The 13817-nt window shown below is 45.6% G+C and overlaps 1 protein-coding gene and 1 pseudogene across 4 annotated transcripts in view; one reads left to right on the top strand and one right to left on the bottom strand.

The window, feature by feature from the left end:
- Positions 1–13817, bottom strand: part of EML1 (EMAP like 1) — a 187538-nt gene that overhangs the window by 85911 nt on the left and 87810 nt on the right. The gene's annotated exons all lie outside the window — the stretch shown is intronic.
- Positions 9508–9651, top strand: LOC111561258 (annotated as a pseudogene).

The following is a 13817-nucleotide window of genomic DNA, read 5'->3' as shown; positions in this document are numbered from 1 at the left end:
GCATCCGACTTGGGCTCAGGTCATAATCTTGCGGTGAGTTTGAGCCCCGCATCGGGCTCTGTGCTGACAGCGTGGAGCCCGCTTCGGATCTTCTGTCCCCCTTTCTCTGCCCCTCCCTTGCTTACCCTCTCTCAAAAATAAATAAATATTAAAAAAAAATCAATCGGAAATTAGTGTTTTATGAATAAAACATGTTTTCCAAGTCATAAAAGAATCTGGCACGTAGAGTCGTGCATTTCTGTGAGTCGGGGGCTGTTTTGCGTAGACAGCAGCTGTGAGGGACAGTGCACATTGGCTGTGGGGGCCGGCACAGCCCTGAAAAGGACAAAGTTGGCTGCTACCACACCACCTTCTTTTTTTTTTTTTTTTAATTTTTTTTTCAACGTTTATTTATTTTTCGGACAGAGAGAGACAGAGCATGAACGGGGGAGGGGCAGAGAGAGAGGGAGACACAGAATCGGAAACAGGCTCCAGGCTCCGAGCCATCAGCCCCGAGCCCGACGCGGGGCTCGAACTCCCGGACCACGAGATCGTGACCTGGCTGAAGTCGGACGCTTAACCGACTGCGCCACCCAGGCGCCCCTCACACCACCTTGCATAGACACACCCCCGCACACATCTAAAAATTTACAATGAAAAATAGGATCACTGTGGCCTCAGCGTGCTCTCTAGATGGCTTTCATAAAAGTGCAGAAATCAGATTCCATTTTAATTATACTGCCAAATTTGTACAGGAAAAAAAAACCCTAATTTTAATATTTTACCTAAAATAAAAACCTCCCCAAACCCAAAGCACAAAACTCCGACCACCTCGATATCTACCTTCAAATACAAGTGATTACAAACCGAAAGGTCCAGGGGCACCTGGGTGGCTCAGTCGGTTAAGTGTCCAACTTAAGCTCAGGTCATGATCTCGCGGTTCGTGGGTTCGAGCCCCGCTTCGGGCTCTGTGCTGACAGCTCGGAGCCCGGAGCCTGCTGCGGATTCTGGGGCTCCCTCCCTCTCTGCCCTGCTCGCACTCTGTCTCTCTCTTTCTCAAAAATGAATAAACATTAAAGATAAAAATTTTAAACACTGAAGATCTGTCTGCTTAAGAGAACCTCTATTTGCAAGACTTGCTGAAGTGGTCCCCGTGACGTAATCCCAGTGCTCTGAAAATCCTGCCGGAACTGCCACCCTAGCTAATCTATATGGACTGTCTCACTTCTGCTCCTCAGGTAGCTACTCTCAGGAACAGACTGGAGGACTTCTTGGGAGCAGTGTCAGCTGTCTGTAGTTCTTAACCTTCGTGTGTATAGAAAAGGCCAGTGTTGTTCAACTGACTTTACAAATTCAAATTCAGCTCGTGAAGAAACTGGCGAAAGGAAAAACAAAACCCAAAGCTTGGTCTAACCAACACAAACCATTTCCAGCCCCTGAACATCTCCCAGCATTCTGGGGCACAAGATGGGAGAGGGGATCTGAATTCCATCAAAGAAAAACCTTATCCGATTGGCAATTCAGATGATTAACCCCCCTAGCAAGTTATGTATGTTATTTTTTTTTTAGATTTTTAAAGTTTATTTACTTGAGAGAGAGAGAGAGAGAGAGCGAGCATGCATGTACAGCAGGGCAGGGCAGATGGGGGGGGAGAGAGAGAGAGAGAGAGAGAGAGAGAGAGAGAATATCCCAAGCAGGCTCCGCACTGTTAGCACAGAGCTTGATGTGGGGCTTGAACTCGTGAACTGTGAGATCATGACCTGAGCCAAAATCAAGAGTCAGAAGCTTAACTGACTGAGCCACCCAGGTGCCCCAAGTTATGTGATTGATTGATTGATTTTAATGTTTATTTATTTTTGAGAGAGAGACAGCGCATGAGTGGAGGAGGGGCAGAGAGAGAGGGAGACACAGAATCCGAAGCAGCTCCAGGCTCCAAGCTGTCAGCACAGAGCCCGATATGGGGCTCAAACTCACGAACCGCGAGATCATGACCCGAGCCGAGGTCAGATGCTCAACCAACGGAGCCACCCAGTTATATATTTTAAAGTAATGTTCATTCTTGTAGCTTGTAGCCCCAAAATGTACCCACGGAGGTCATTAAAACAGTGCTAGCAACTGAATAGCTTTATCTTTTTTTCAAAGTGTTTGCATTCTTGTCTAGCATCACTGCACCTTGTGGAGTTAGAGGGAGGTTTGAAAAAGACAATATTCTTTGTATTTTCACCTCTGGGGCTTTTTTAAACTTCTGGATGAACTGGAACCTTCAGGACTGTGCACCTGCTCGTTCTCTGAGGAAGGCGCGGGGATCTGGTTACACACGACAGGCGGGGCGTCCCTTATCTCAGCCTCAGGAAACTAACTGTCCGCGATCAGGCTGCACAGGCTGACGGAACGGGCAAAGCGACAGACGAGATTTAATCTGACGCAGAACCAAACCCACGCTGGCGTGAAGTCCGTAACGCAGCTGTCTTAGCGGGCTAAGGGCTCCGCGAGTTCCTCTGCACCCTAGACCAGCGACGGACCTTCTCAGGGCTACAGATCCCAGCCTCGTGATGGCATTTTGTCGAGGGCCAAACACGGTTCAGAAAACCAGTTCTCAGGAAGGCTGGCAATCCGCGTCACCGGTTCTCGGCTGCCTGGGCCCTGGGACTCCAGGAAGAGCACGGCTCTGGGGTTCAGATTGTGGAGGGTTCAATCCCTGGGCCCGTCGCTTCGCCGTGCAGTCTTGGCGAATGGCTCGACCGCTCCCGGAAGAACACTGCCCGTCTCCGGGAGTCCTTGTGAGGGTAGGTGGTAACGTACACGAGCACCTAACACAGTGATGGCAGACAGGTGCTCGACACAAAGGGCAGTGTGGTGTCGCCGTAGCTCGCCGTTGTGACTACCGTTGTTCGTAGCAGCCGAAAGCAAACACCGGCCTTCAGTGAAATCAGCGTTCACGACAGTTGCTGAACAAATTCTGTAAGCGCTTGGTCCACGAGAGAGGCCTGTACTGGCGTAAAAGCAAGCCCTCCCGTGATGGCACACGATTCGTGGTCAGAGGGTGGACCACGCATCACACCCACACCTCCCTCTCTGACTTGAGTCTCCCGAGGAGCCGAATGCCAGCTTCTGAGTTTCAAGTGAGGTCACAGATCCAGGTAGGTCCTATGTCACCTCCGGTTCCAGGGACAAGAAGATGACCTTGTGGCTCTTCCCTGGCCCTAGACCTCCGAGTAGCCACGCGTGGATGCCACTTCTAGCTTAAACTCCTGTTTCACGGTAAAAAGTGGCACAAAAAGATCAAGCGACTTGTCTGTTTGATTCTATGTAAAAGAGCAGAAAAGCGCATTTCGTCCTCTGTTCCTATGACTACCTCATCATCTAGAGAGAAACAGGCTCTTGGCTCTACATGCTCTGGTGATACGAAGATGCTGGTGTCTGCGTCATGCTCCTGGAAGTCAAAGGGGACTATTAATTTCCAACAGTTAACCTAGAGTCTGTCCCTTTTATCTTGAGATGTTCTCTCTGTTAATTATTTAAAACAATAAGGATAGGGGCACCTGGGTGGCACAGTCGGTGAAGCATCCAACTCTTGACTTCGGCTCTGGTCACGGTCTCACGGTTCGTGGGTTCGAGCCCCGCGTCGGGCTCTGTGCTGACCGCTCGGAGCCTGGAGCCCGCTTCGGATTCTGTGTCCCCCTCTCTCTCTGCCCCTCCCCTGCTTGCACTCTGTCTCTCTTGCTCTCAAAAATAAACATTTTAAAAAATTTAAAAAAAGAAAAAGACTTACTACAAGGTTTTAGCATTTTAGATCGTAGAAGCAGTAAGGACTAACAATCATTCACTCAATGATTTGCAGGCAGACGTTTCATAATAAAAGCCAGCCTTCCATGTTATTATGTTACATTGATTGCTATAGCACCCAGTAGCAAAAGAAATAGAGAAACAGTGTAAGAAGCAACATGGCCTCTGTCATTTTCAGGTCTGGATCCCAGCTCTGTCAGATTCCCAGCCCTGCCCACCACTCCTGGCTGAAGGGAGCCAGATTTTTTTCTGCTCTAAGAGTCCTGGTTCTCCTGTGATCCACTGGGTCCGTCAGGCTCTCCAAGTCTTGCTCATCCCTGGGCTGCACCTGCCACTTAAGCTCCGGCTCTGAAATCGATCGCTTCCTGCAAGGACTGACCCTGTCCATCAGGAAAGCTGTCTCTATGGACACTCGTGCTACCACTCATATCCTTGGCCGTGAAAGGATCTACAGCAGTCCTTGACTGATATAAAAACCACTGCCATTGTCTATTGATTAAAGGAACTTCAGCAGAGCCTCTTGAATCTGGAGAGCTTCAGAGCGTTAAATCTAGAGGTTTAAAGCTAACAGACTTTCCATCCAGTTCAATAAATGTTCCTGAGCACCAGACCTAGGGCGAGCGATGCAGTGAACACCGCGACCTTCGCAACTGCAGCCCGCTCGGTCTAGCACAGGAGACTGGCCAACAAATAACCATCACAGAAGTACAGGAACACAGATGAGGGAGCAATTAAATAGTCCCCACTCTGCCCCCGGCCCCAAGCTTGGCAAAAAGCCCAGCTAGAGATGCAATGTGAGGACAAGACACCCCTGGATCATCTCACAGGTGAAGCGGGAAGAGCAGGATTTCAGGTGAGCTTCTGGGTTTCAACTAGTGAATAATGAATGAGGCAAAGAGGGAGAATAGAAGCAATCACTTACAGAAAGAACAGCCTTGAAATTCTCCAGTTGAGCATTCAGAAAATGGGTTAATTACTTTATCGTGAAATATACTCTCATTTCATTTTGCCTAACCAGAGTTATCAAGCCAACAGACTTCCCATGTTTATTTTTGAGAGAGAGAGAGAGAGCAAGGGAGCAAGCATAAGCAGGGGAGGGGCAGAGAGAGAGGGAGGGAGGGAGGGAGGAAGGGGCTGAGAGAGAGGGAGACACACAATCCCAAGCAGGCTCCAGGCTCCGAGCTGTCAGCACAGAGCCCGACGAGGGGCTCAAACCCATGAACCGTGAGATCATGACCTGAGCCTAAGTCAGACGCTTAGCCAACTGAGCCACCCAGGTGCCCCTTCCTTGAAATCTTTGAAATGATTACTTAATACTACACACACACACACACACGTGCCCCCCACAGGTACATGCATTCACATGCACTTATCCCACAACGAGCTTACACACACATAGACACACCTCACATACTGGTGACCCCCCACATGCACGCACACTTACACGCATGCACGTGCACACACACACCACCTCCGCAGAAGAGATTTTGTTTCTTGTTTCTGTCAGAGACTAAAAGACCTAGACACTGTATGGTTAATTCTTTTTTTTTCCACTTTATAGGTTTTTTTTTCCAGTTTATTTATTTATTTTTGGCAGGGGGGGAAGGGCAGAGAGAGGAAGAGAGAATCCCAAGCAGATTCTGCACCGTCAGCACAGAGCCTGACATGGGGTTCCATCTCACAAACCGTGAGATCATGACCTGAGCCCAAATCAACAGTCAGATGCTTAACCGACTGAGCCGATCAGGTGCCCCCCACTTTACAGTTTTAAAGCAAACAAGAGATCCTGCAGTTGAGCAGAAAAGAAACCCCCAATAAGGTGTGAAGCAACATGCTTTAAAACTTGGCCTTTGTGGGGCGCCTGGGTGGCGCAGTCGGTTAAGCGTCCAACTTCAGCCAGGTCACGATCTCGCGGTCCATGAGTTTGAGCCCCGCGTCGGGCTCTGGGCTGATGGCTCAGAGCCTGGAGCCTGTTTCCGATTCTGTGTCTCCCTCTCTCTCTGCCCCTCCCCCGTTCATGCTCTGTCTCTCTCTGTCCCAAAAATAAATAAACGTTGAAAAACAAAAAATTAAAAAAAAAAAAAAAAACTTGGCCTTTGTTCTGAAGTCCAGCAGCACGAGGAACACTGAGGGCAGGAGGGCACAGCCAGTCCCGGGGAACGCTGGGGGAGGGGGAGAGGAGGGAGAGGGGGGAGGCGACTAACACAAGTCACGCAGGATTGCCAATCTCAACCACAGAAGGAAAACTTAAAATCATGGAGGTGGAGGGGCGCCTGGGTGGCTCAGCTGGTTAAGCACCGGCTTCAGCTCAGGTCATGATCTCACAGTTCATGAGTTCGGGCCCCACATCAGGCTCTGTGCTGACAGCTCAGAGCCTGGAGCCTGTTTCAGATTCTGTGTCTCCCCCTCTCTCTGCCCCTCCCTTGCTCGTGCTCTGTCTCTCTCTCTCTCAAAAACAAATGTTAAAAATTTTTTTAAAACGTCACGGAGGTGGGGAAGGGGAGAGCAGACAAAATAGTGAGCATAACACAGAACTTGAAAAAGACCTAAGGCTGTCATCGAACGTTCATTTTACAAAGGGACTGTTGTAATATTCACTTGCTACATTTGTGGCTCACATCAAATTTTATTTTTTAATGTTTATTTTTGAAAGACAGTGGGGGAGGGGCAGAGAGAGAGGGAGACAGAGGATCTGAGCAGGCTCTCTGCTGACAGCAGAGAGCCCAACGCGGAGCTCGAACTGGCGAACAACGAGATCATATCCTGAGCTGAAGTCGGACGCTCGACCAACTGAGCCACCCGGGCGCCCCTGTTATTCACGTCTGGATGAGATGTGGTCAGGTCCTACATGGACTTAACCAGAAACTATCTAACAAATTTTTGTTTGATACGATAGTTTCAAAACATTTCAGCAAAGAGAATAAAAATAAAAGCTAATCTTGTTTTTATGATTTTGTATTAATTTCTATTAGTGTACAATTTTTTCTATTTAAAGTACTTTATGGTTCCATTACCCATAACATGGGTCATCTTCTAGACTGGACAGTTTCCATTTAGTTTCAGACACGTGACAGCCTGTCCTTCCATAGTTGGGATGAAAGTCAGAAGAGCAAAGTTTAAGTAGTTGAAAATCCATGAATGGGGCCAAAGCCACGTAATTGGTTCCCCAAGATAAAACTCTGTACAACTCACTGAAGCTAGCGGTCTGTCTTCAGGATATTTCAGTGGAGAGGTTGGGCTCTTGGAAGACACTACAATGGAAAATACCCAGGTTTTCATTGTAGGACTTCTCTCTTAGTTTCCCATCAAAAAGTGGGGCCCCAACACACCGGGGTTAGAATCCAAAGGGCATCTGAGCCCAGCCTCTACCACCCACATTCTTTTGCTGATTATTGCTGTTACTGGAAAATGCTTTTTCTGTCCTTTTTTTTTTTTAAATCAATATCACATAACTACTTTTTTTGTGTTTCGAAAGGGCCATCAACTCCTGCTTCCAGCCAAGATGGACTTACAGGCACTATATGTGCCATTGTACCTAAAACAGCTAAGAGGAACAGACTAAATACGTCACACAAAGGTTTTCAAGACACTGGACAGAAGACAATGAGGGACCGTGATCGCTCAGATATGATAAGCAGAAGACGTGACCCCACAATTGCCCTGCAGACGGCCTGGAGTTTCCTGGAAGTGATGCAGGGAGGGAACCTCGGTGAACCCGCAGGTCTCCCTAAGTTGGGGAGAAAGGGCCGAAGGTCCAGAAGAGCCGTGAGCTCACGGGGCACAACACTGAAGGGGACAGAGCCACAAGACAGGACATTGGAAATGTGCAGAGAAGACCCGTGAGTCTTCAGCTGGGGACTGATCAGCACTTGCGTGTGAGGAAACTACCCTGGGCTGAGGCAAGAACCACCCAAAGAGAATAGAGAGGACACCCACCAGAGCCCACACAGGGCTGGGAAGAGTTCCTGTCATCATCAGCCAGGGTGGAAAACTACATAATCCACAGGGCATTGGGTAGAGAACTCAGAGGGTTTTGCCCTAGACTAAGATGCTGGTCCCCTCCTAACAAGGCTTAAGAGCCCGACGCAAAAGGATCAAACTATTTCCAAGTGACTTAACCACATCCCAGAACAAAGCTTGAAAGTATTTACAGGAATAAAAAAAATACCTAGCTCCCAACAAGGGAAAACTCATAATGTCTGGTATCCAAGAAAACACGAGGACCAGGCATTCAAGGAAGCAGGAAAACATGACCCATCATAAGGAAAAGAATCGAGCCGGCAAACTCACCCAGAAATGACGGAGATGACAAAAGAGTGCACAGGGACAATCACATTGTTATTATGACCTTATTATATGTACAAGAGTCAGAGGAAAGATGGACCATGTCAGATGGACACATGGAAGATGTGTGTATTTTAAAAAGTCAAACTACGGAGCGCCTGGGTGGCGCAGTCGCTTAAGCGTCCGACTTCAGCCAGGTCACGATCTCGCGGTCCGTGAGTTCGAGCCCCGCGTCGGGCTCTGGGCTGATGGCTCAGAGCCTGGAGCCTGCTTCCGATTCTGTGTCTCCCTTTCTCTCTGCCCCTCCCCCGTTCATGCTCTGTCTCTCTCTGTCCCAAAAATAAATAAACGTTGAAAAAAAAAATAAATTAAAAAAAAAAATAAAAAAATAAAAAGTCAAACTACAATCCACTAGACATGAAAACTATACTCTACTAGATGAGATTAACTGAAAAAAATTAGTATACGTGAAGAAACAGCAACAGAAACTATCCAAAATGAAATACAGAGAGAAAACAGACTGGAAGGAGGTTGGGAGAGAGGCAGAGATGGGGGGAGGGGGAGAGAGAATATGAGACTAGAACACCAGGGAGTTTGTAAGACAAGCTCAAGTGTGCGGACATCCATGTAACTCAAGTCCCTAAAGGAAGAGCGGGGAGGGGGAGGGAACAAAAAATAACTGGAGAAACTAAGGCTGAAGTTTTTTCCAAATTTTATGAAAATTATAAACCCACAGATCAATCAGCTCAGTAAATCCCAAGCACCACAAACACGAAGGAAATCATACCATGCAGAGCAAAATCAAATTGCTTAAGACCAGTGATAAAGAGAAATTCCGGCAAACTAGGAACACAGAACTTCCTCGACTTGACAAAGAGCATCTACAGCAAGCCTAAAGCTACACCACACTTAATGATGAGAAACTGGCAGCTTTCTCCCTCACAACGAGGACAAGGCACCAATGTCCCTCTTACCACTCCTACTGGACATCACACTGAAAGTCCTCGCAAGTGCAAGAAGAGACGGAAAGGAAGTAAAAGGTATACAAGTTGGGAAAGAAGAAATAGAACGGTTTGCAGATGACATGATGGTCTCTGTAGAAAGCTCGAAAGAATCACCAAAACAATTCCTAGACCTAGTAAGTGATTATAACAAGGTTACGTGATACAAGGTTAATATACAAAAGTCAATTGCTCTCCTATATACCAGCAACGAGCAAGTGGGGTTTGAAATTAAGAACACAATGTCATTTATAACAGTGCCCCCAAACTGAACTACGTAAGTATAAATCTAGCAAAATAGGTACAGGATCTGTATGTAGAAAACTGTAAAATTACTACAAAGAAATTTTTTTAAAAGATCTAAAGAAATAGATATTCCATGTTCATGGATTAGAAGTCCCAATATTGTTATAATGTCAATTCAATCAATGTCAAATTGATTTATAGATTCAGCACAATCGCTTCTCAGCCTTTTGGCTAAGATCAAGTGTAGATTCAGCACAATCCCAACCATAATCCCAGTAGGCTATTTTGTGAATATCGACAAACTGAGTCTAAGGTTTCTTTGGAAGGGCAAAAGACCCAGGATAGCCAACACGATACCGAAGAACTAATACTACCTGACTTCATGAGCTTTATAGAGCTACAGTAATCAAGACATCATGTTATTGGGAAAAGAATAGACATATAGTCGAAAGGAACGAATAGCCCAGAAACAGACCACTCAAATACAGGCAGCTAGTCTTTGACAAAAGAGCAAAGCAATTCTACGGAGAAAGGACAGGATTTTGAACAAATGGTGCTTGAACAACAGGAGGCCCATATGAAAAAAAATTTAGATGTAGATCTTACAAACTGTCACAAAAATTAACTGAAATTGGATACAAAGGACAAAGTATTTTCAACTGAATAAACATGAAAACACAGCATACCAAAATTGGTGGGCTGCGGCTAAAATTCTAGAATTTTATAGCACTAAAAACCTACATTAGAAAAGAAGAAGGACAAAGGAGAGGAGGAGGTGAAGGAAAATGACCTCAGCTTCTACTTAGAAAACCCAAAGGAAGCAGAAGAGAGGAAGTGATATACTTCTGGGCAGAAATCAATGAAATAGCACAACAAAACAAAACAGTAGGGAAAATCAATGAAGACAAAACCTGGTTCTTGGAGACAATAAATACAATTGACAACCCTGTAGCCAAATTACTCAGCAAAAAAGGAAAAGGGGCAAAATGTTAGTATCAGGAGTAAGAGGTGACATCACTACAGGTCTACAGCTACTAAAAGGATACTAAGGAAATAATAAGTACAACTTTGTACAATAAATTCAAGAACTTAGATGAAATATACAAGTTCTCTGAAAGATGAAACTACCAAAGCTTATGAGAGAATGCATAGAGAATCTAAATAGTTTTAATAAAGAAACTACATTTATAGTTGAAAACCTTTCCGCAAAGAAAACCCCATACCCAGATAACTTCACTGGTGGAGTCCACCAACCATTTCAGGAAGAAATCATACAAACCATATGCAAACTCTTGCAGACATTTGAAGAGAGGGGCTATTTCTCAATTCATCTATAGGTCAGAATTACTCTAATGTCAAAATCAGACAGATATATTACCAAAAAGTGTGGGTTAGCACATACAGCAACTCTATCAGGATCTCCAATGCTCTAATCGTGGGAATGCAAAATGGTACAACCACTTTGGAAAACAGTTAAACCTATACCCACTGTTTGGTCCAACCATTCCACTCCCCGGTGTTTATCAAAGAGAAATGAAAACATACGCCCATACAAAGACCTGGACACAAAAGATCAGAGCAGCGGGATTTGTAATAGCCCCACACCGGAAACAGCCCAAACGTCCATCACTAAGCAAATGCAGAAACTGTGATATGTGCATATAACGGACATATGACTCAGTAATAAAAACATTTTAATGTTAACACAAGCAACACCACGGATGAATCTCAAAATAATTATGCTCAGCAAAAAGAAGCCAGAAAATAGAGTACATGCTCTATGATTGCATTTATATAAAATTACACAAGATGCAAATTAACCTACAGTGACAGAGGTCAGTGTTCGGAAGGTGGGGGGAGACAGGGGGCCGATAAAGGGTCGCAAAAAACTTTAGGGGATGATGATGTTCATTCTCTCTATTGTGGTTCTGGCTTCACAGATATATGCATATCTCAACACTTACCAAATTGTTTATTTAAAATATGTTCAGATTAGGGGCGCCTGGGTGGCGCAGTCGGTTAAGCGTCTGACTTCAGCCAGGTCACGATCTCGCGGTCTGTGAGTTCGAGCCCCGCGTCGGGCTCTGGGCTGATGGCTCGGAGCCTGGAGCCTGTTTCCGATTCTGTGTCTCCCTCTCTCTCTGCCCCTCCCCCGTTCATGCTCTATCTCTCTCTGTCCCAAAAATAAATAAACATTGAAAAAAATAAAATAAAATAAAATATGTTCAGATTATCATATGTCAATGATACTCCCAGAAAGTTTCTTTTTTCTAAGGTGAAAGGAAGCAACAAAAACAAACAAAGAACAGTATAAAAAGAAAAAAAAAAAGGAGGAAAGTATCTTAATGATTCCAGAAAACCTACTCAAAACACTCACATGTTAAAAGGTATCAAAAACACTTCATAGTATGAGGCAGGATGCAAAGGAGAAGAAGAAGGAGAAGGAGGAGGAGGAGGAGGAGGAGGAGGAGGAGGAGGAGGAGGAGGAGGAGGAGAAGGGGAGGAGAAAAGGAAAAAAAAGAAAAGAAAATATTCAGTTTGAACAAAGAAAGGAAACAATATACATTGGACTACTTCTGGACCTAAAGGTGATAGCAGCTTTTTCCTTGGTGGAAAAAAAAGGAAAATAGTAAAAAACTTTTTAAAAAAAAAATTTTTTTTTTCAACATTTATTTATTTTTGGGACAGAGAGAGACAGAGCATGAACGGGAGAGGGGCAGAGAGAGAGGGAGACACAGCATCGGAAACAGGCTCCAGGCTCCGAGCCATCAGCCCAGAGCCCGACACGGGGCTCGAACTCACGGACCGCGAGATCGTGACCTGGCTGAAGTCGGACGCTTAACCGACTGCGCCACCCAGGCGCCCCAGTAAAAAACTTTTTTAACATTTATTTATTTTTTTTTTTCAACTTTTTTTTTTTTATTTTAATTTTGGGACAGAGAGAGACAGAGCATGAACAGGGGAGGGGCAGAGAGAGAGGGAGACATAGAATCGGAAACAGGCTCCAGGCTCTGAGCCATCAGCCCAGAGCCCGACGCGGGGCTCGAACTCACGGACCGCGAGATCGTGACCTGGCTGAAGTCGGACGCTTAACCGACTGCGCCACCCAGGCGCCCCATAACATTTATTTATTTTTGAGAGACAGAGAGACAGAGTGCCAGCAGGGGAGGAGCAGAGAGAGACTGACAGACAGACAGAATCTGAAGCAGGCTCCAGGCTCTAAGATGTCAGCACAGAGCCCGATGCAGGGCTTGAACCCATGAATTGTGAGATCATGACCTAAGCCGAAGTTGGATGCTCAACTGACTGAGCCACCCAGGCACCCCAAAAGAAAAATATTTGTAATCAAAGCCAGTGATTACATATTCCAGCAATTGCAGCAGAACTATATATTTCCCACCTCCCACCCCACTCCACCCCACCCCTATTTCTACTCTCTTAGATTAGCTTTCAAAATCCCACTGGAAATTGCTCATTCCAAATTCCACAAAAGATACAACCCCTGGCTCACAGCTGCTGATGGTCCCGCGGGAGCAGCCCTCAGGGCTGGGGATACAGGATGCTGCATCACTGCGTGTTCAGAGGGGGACAATGATATTGAACACCCTACCAACCCACGGAGCTGAGCATTCAGATCTAGCCAAGAAGACATCTGCCTCTCCACGTTCAAAACCCTGCTTCCAAGCCCAACCAAAATACGTTGAGAAATACTGCTCAGAGTACATTTCTCAGAGTACATTGCTCAGAGTACATTATTTTAAAGGGTGTTTTGGGATAATACGAATTCCCTAATAATAACATGAGTTCTCTAGTTTATCTTAAATGCATGTGAAAAGGATATGGGTGCATTTGAGCTGTGGCATTTTCCAAAGTGAAACCTTGCAGTTTGATTCTTTATTCAAGATCGATTTCAAGTTTAATCTGAAACGCGAATACTAGAAAAAAGTGGGAGGAAACCAAGAGACTGGGAAGGGGGAAGAATAGGAGATAATTAAAATGACCTTGTCCATCTAGACCCTCAGAGAATAAGCTTCCCAGAAAGCCAAGTATTAGGAGGGGTACACATTTTCTAGGAGCACACTTTTTAAAGTTTCAACCATTTCATTCAATAACAAAAAGAAACCACCCGATTTTTAAAAAAATGGGCAAGGGACTTAAATAAGCATTTCTCCAAAGATTTACAAAATGGCCACTGAGCACAAGAAAAGATGTTTAACGTTAGTTTAGTCATTAGGAAATTGTAAATCAAAACCACAATGATGGGACACCTGGGTGGCTCAGTCGGTTGGACGTCCAACTCTTGATTTCAGCTCGGGTCGTGATCCCAGGGTCGTGGGATAGAGCCCTGTGTTGGGCTCCATGCTGAGTGTGGAGCCTGCCTAAGAGTCTCTCCCTCTCCCCCTCTGCCCCTCACCCCTGTTCATGCTCTCTCTCTAAAAAAACAAAAACCCACAATGAGACACCCCTTCACACACACTAGGACAGGATGGCTATAATCAACAAAACTGAAAATGAAAACGT

The sequence above is a fragment of the Felis catus genome, chromosome B3, assembly GCF_018350175.1.
Source record: "Felis catus isolate Fca126 chromosome B3, F.catus_Fca126_mat1.0, whole genome shotgun sequence".
In the NCBI taxonomy this organism is placed as follows: Eukaryota; Metazoa; Chordata; class Mammalia; order Carnivora; family Felidae; genus Felis; species Felis catus.
This window is presented reverse-complemented; position numbering and strand designations above follow the sequence as displayed.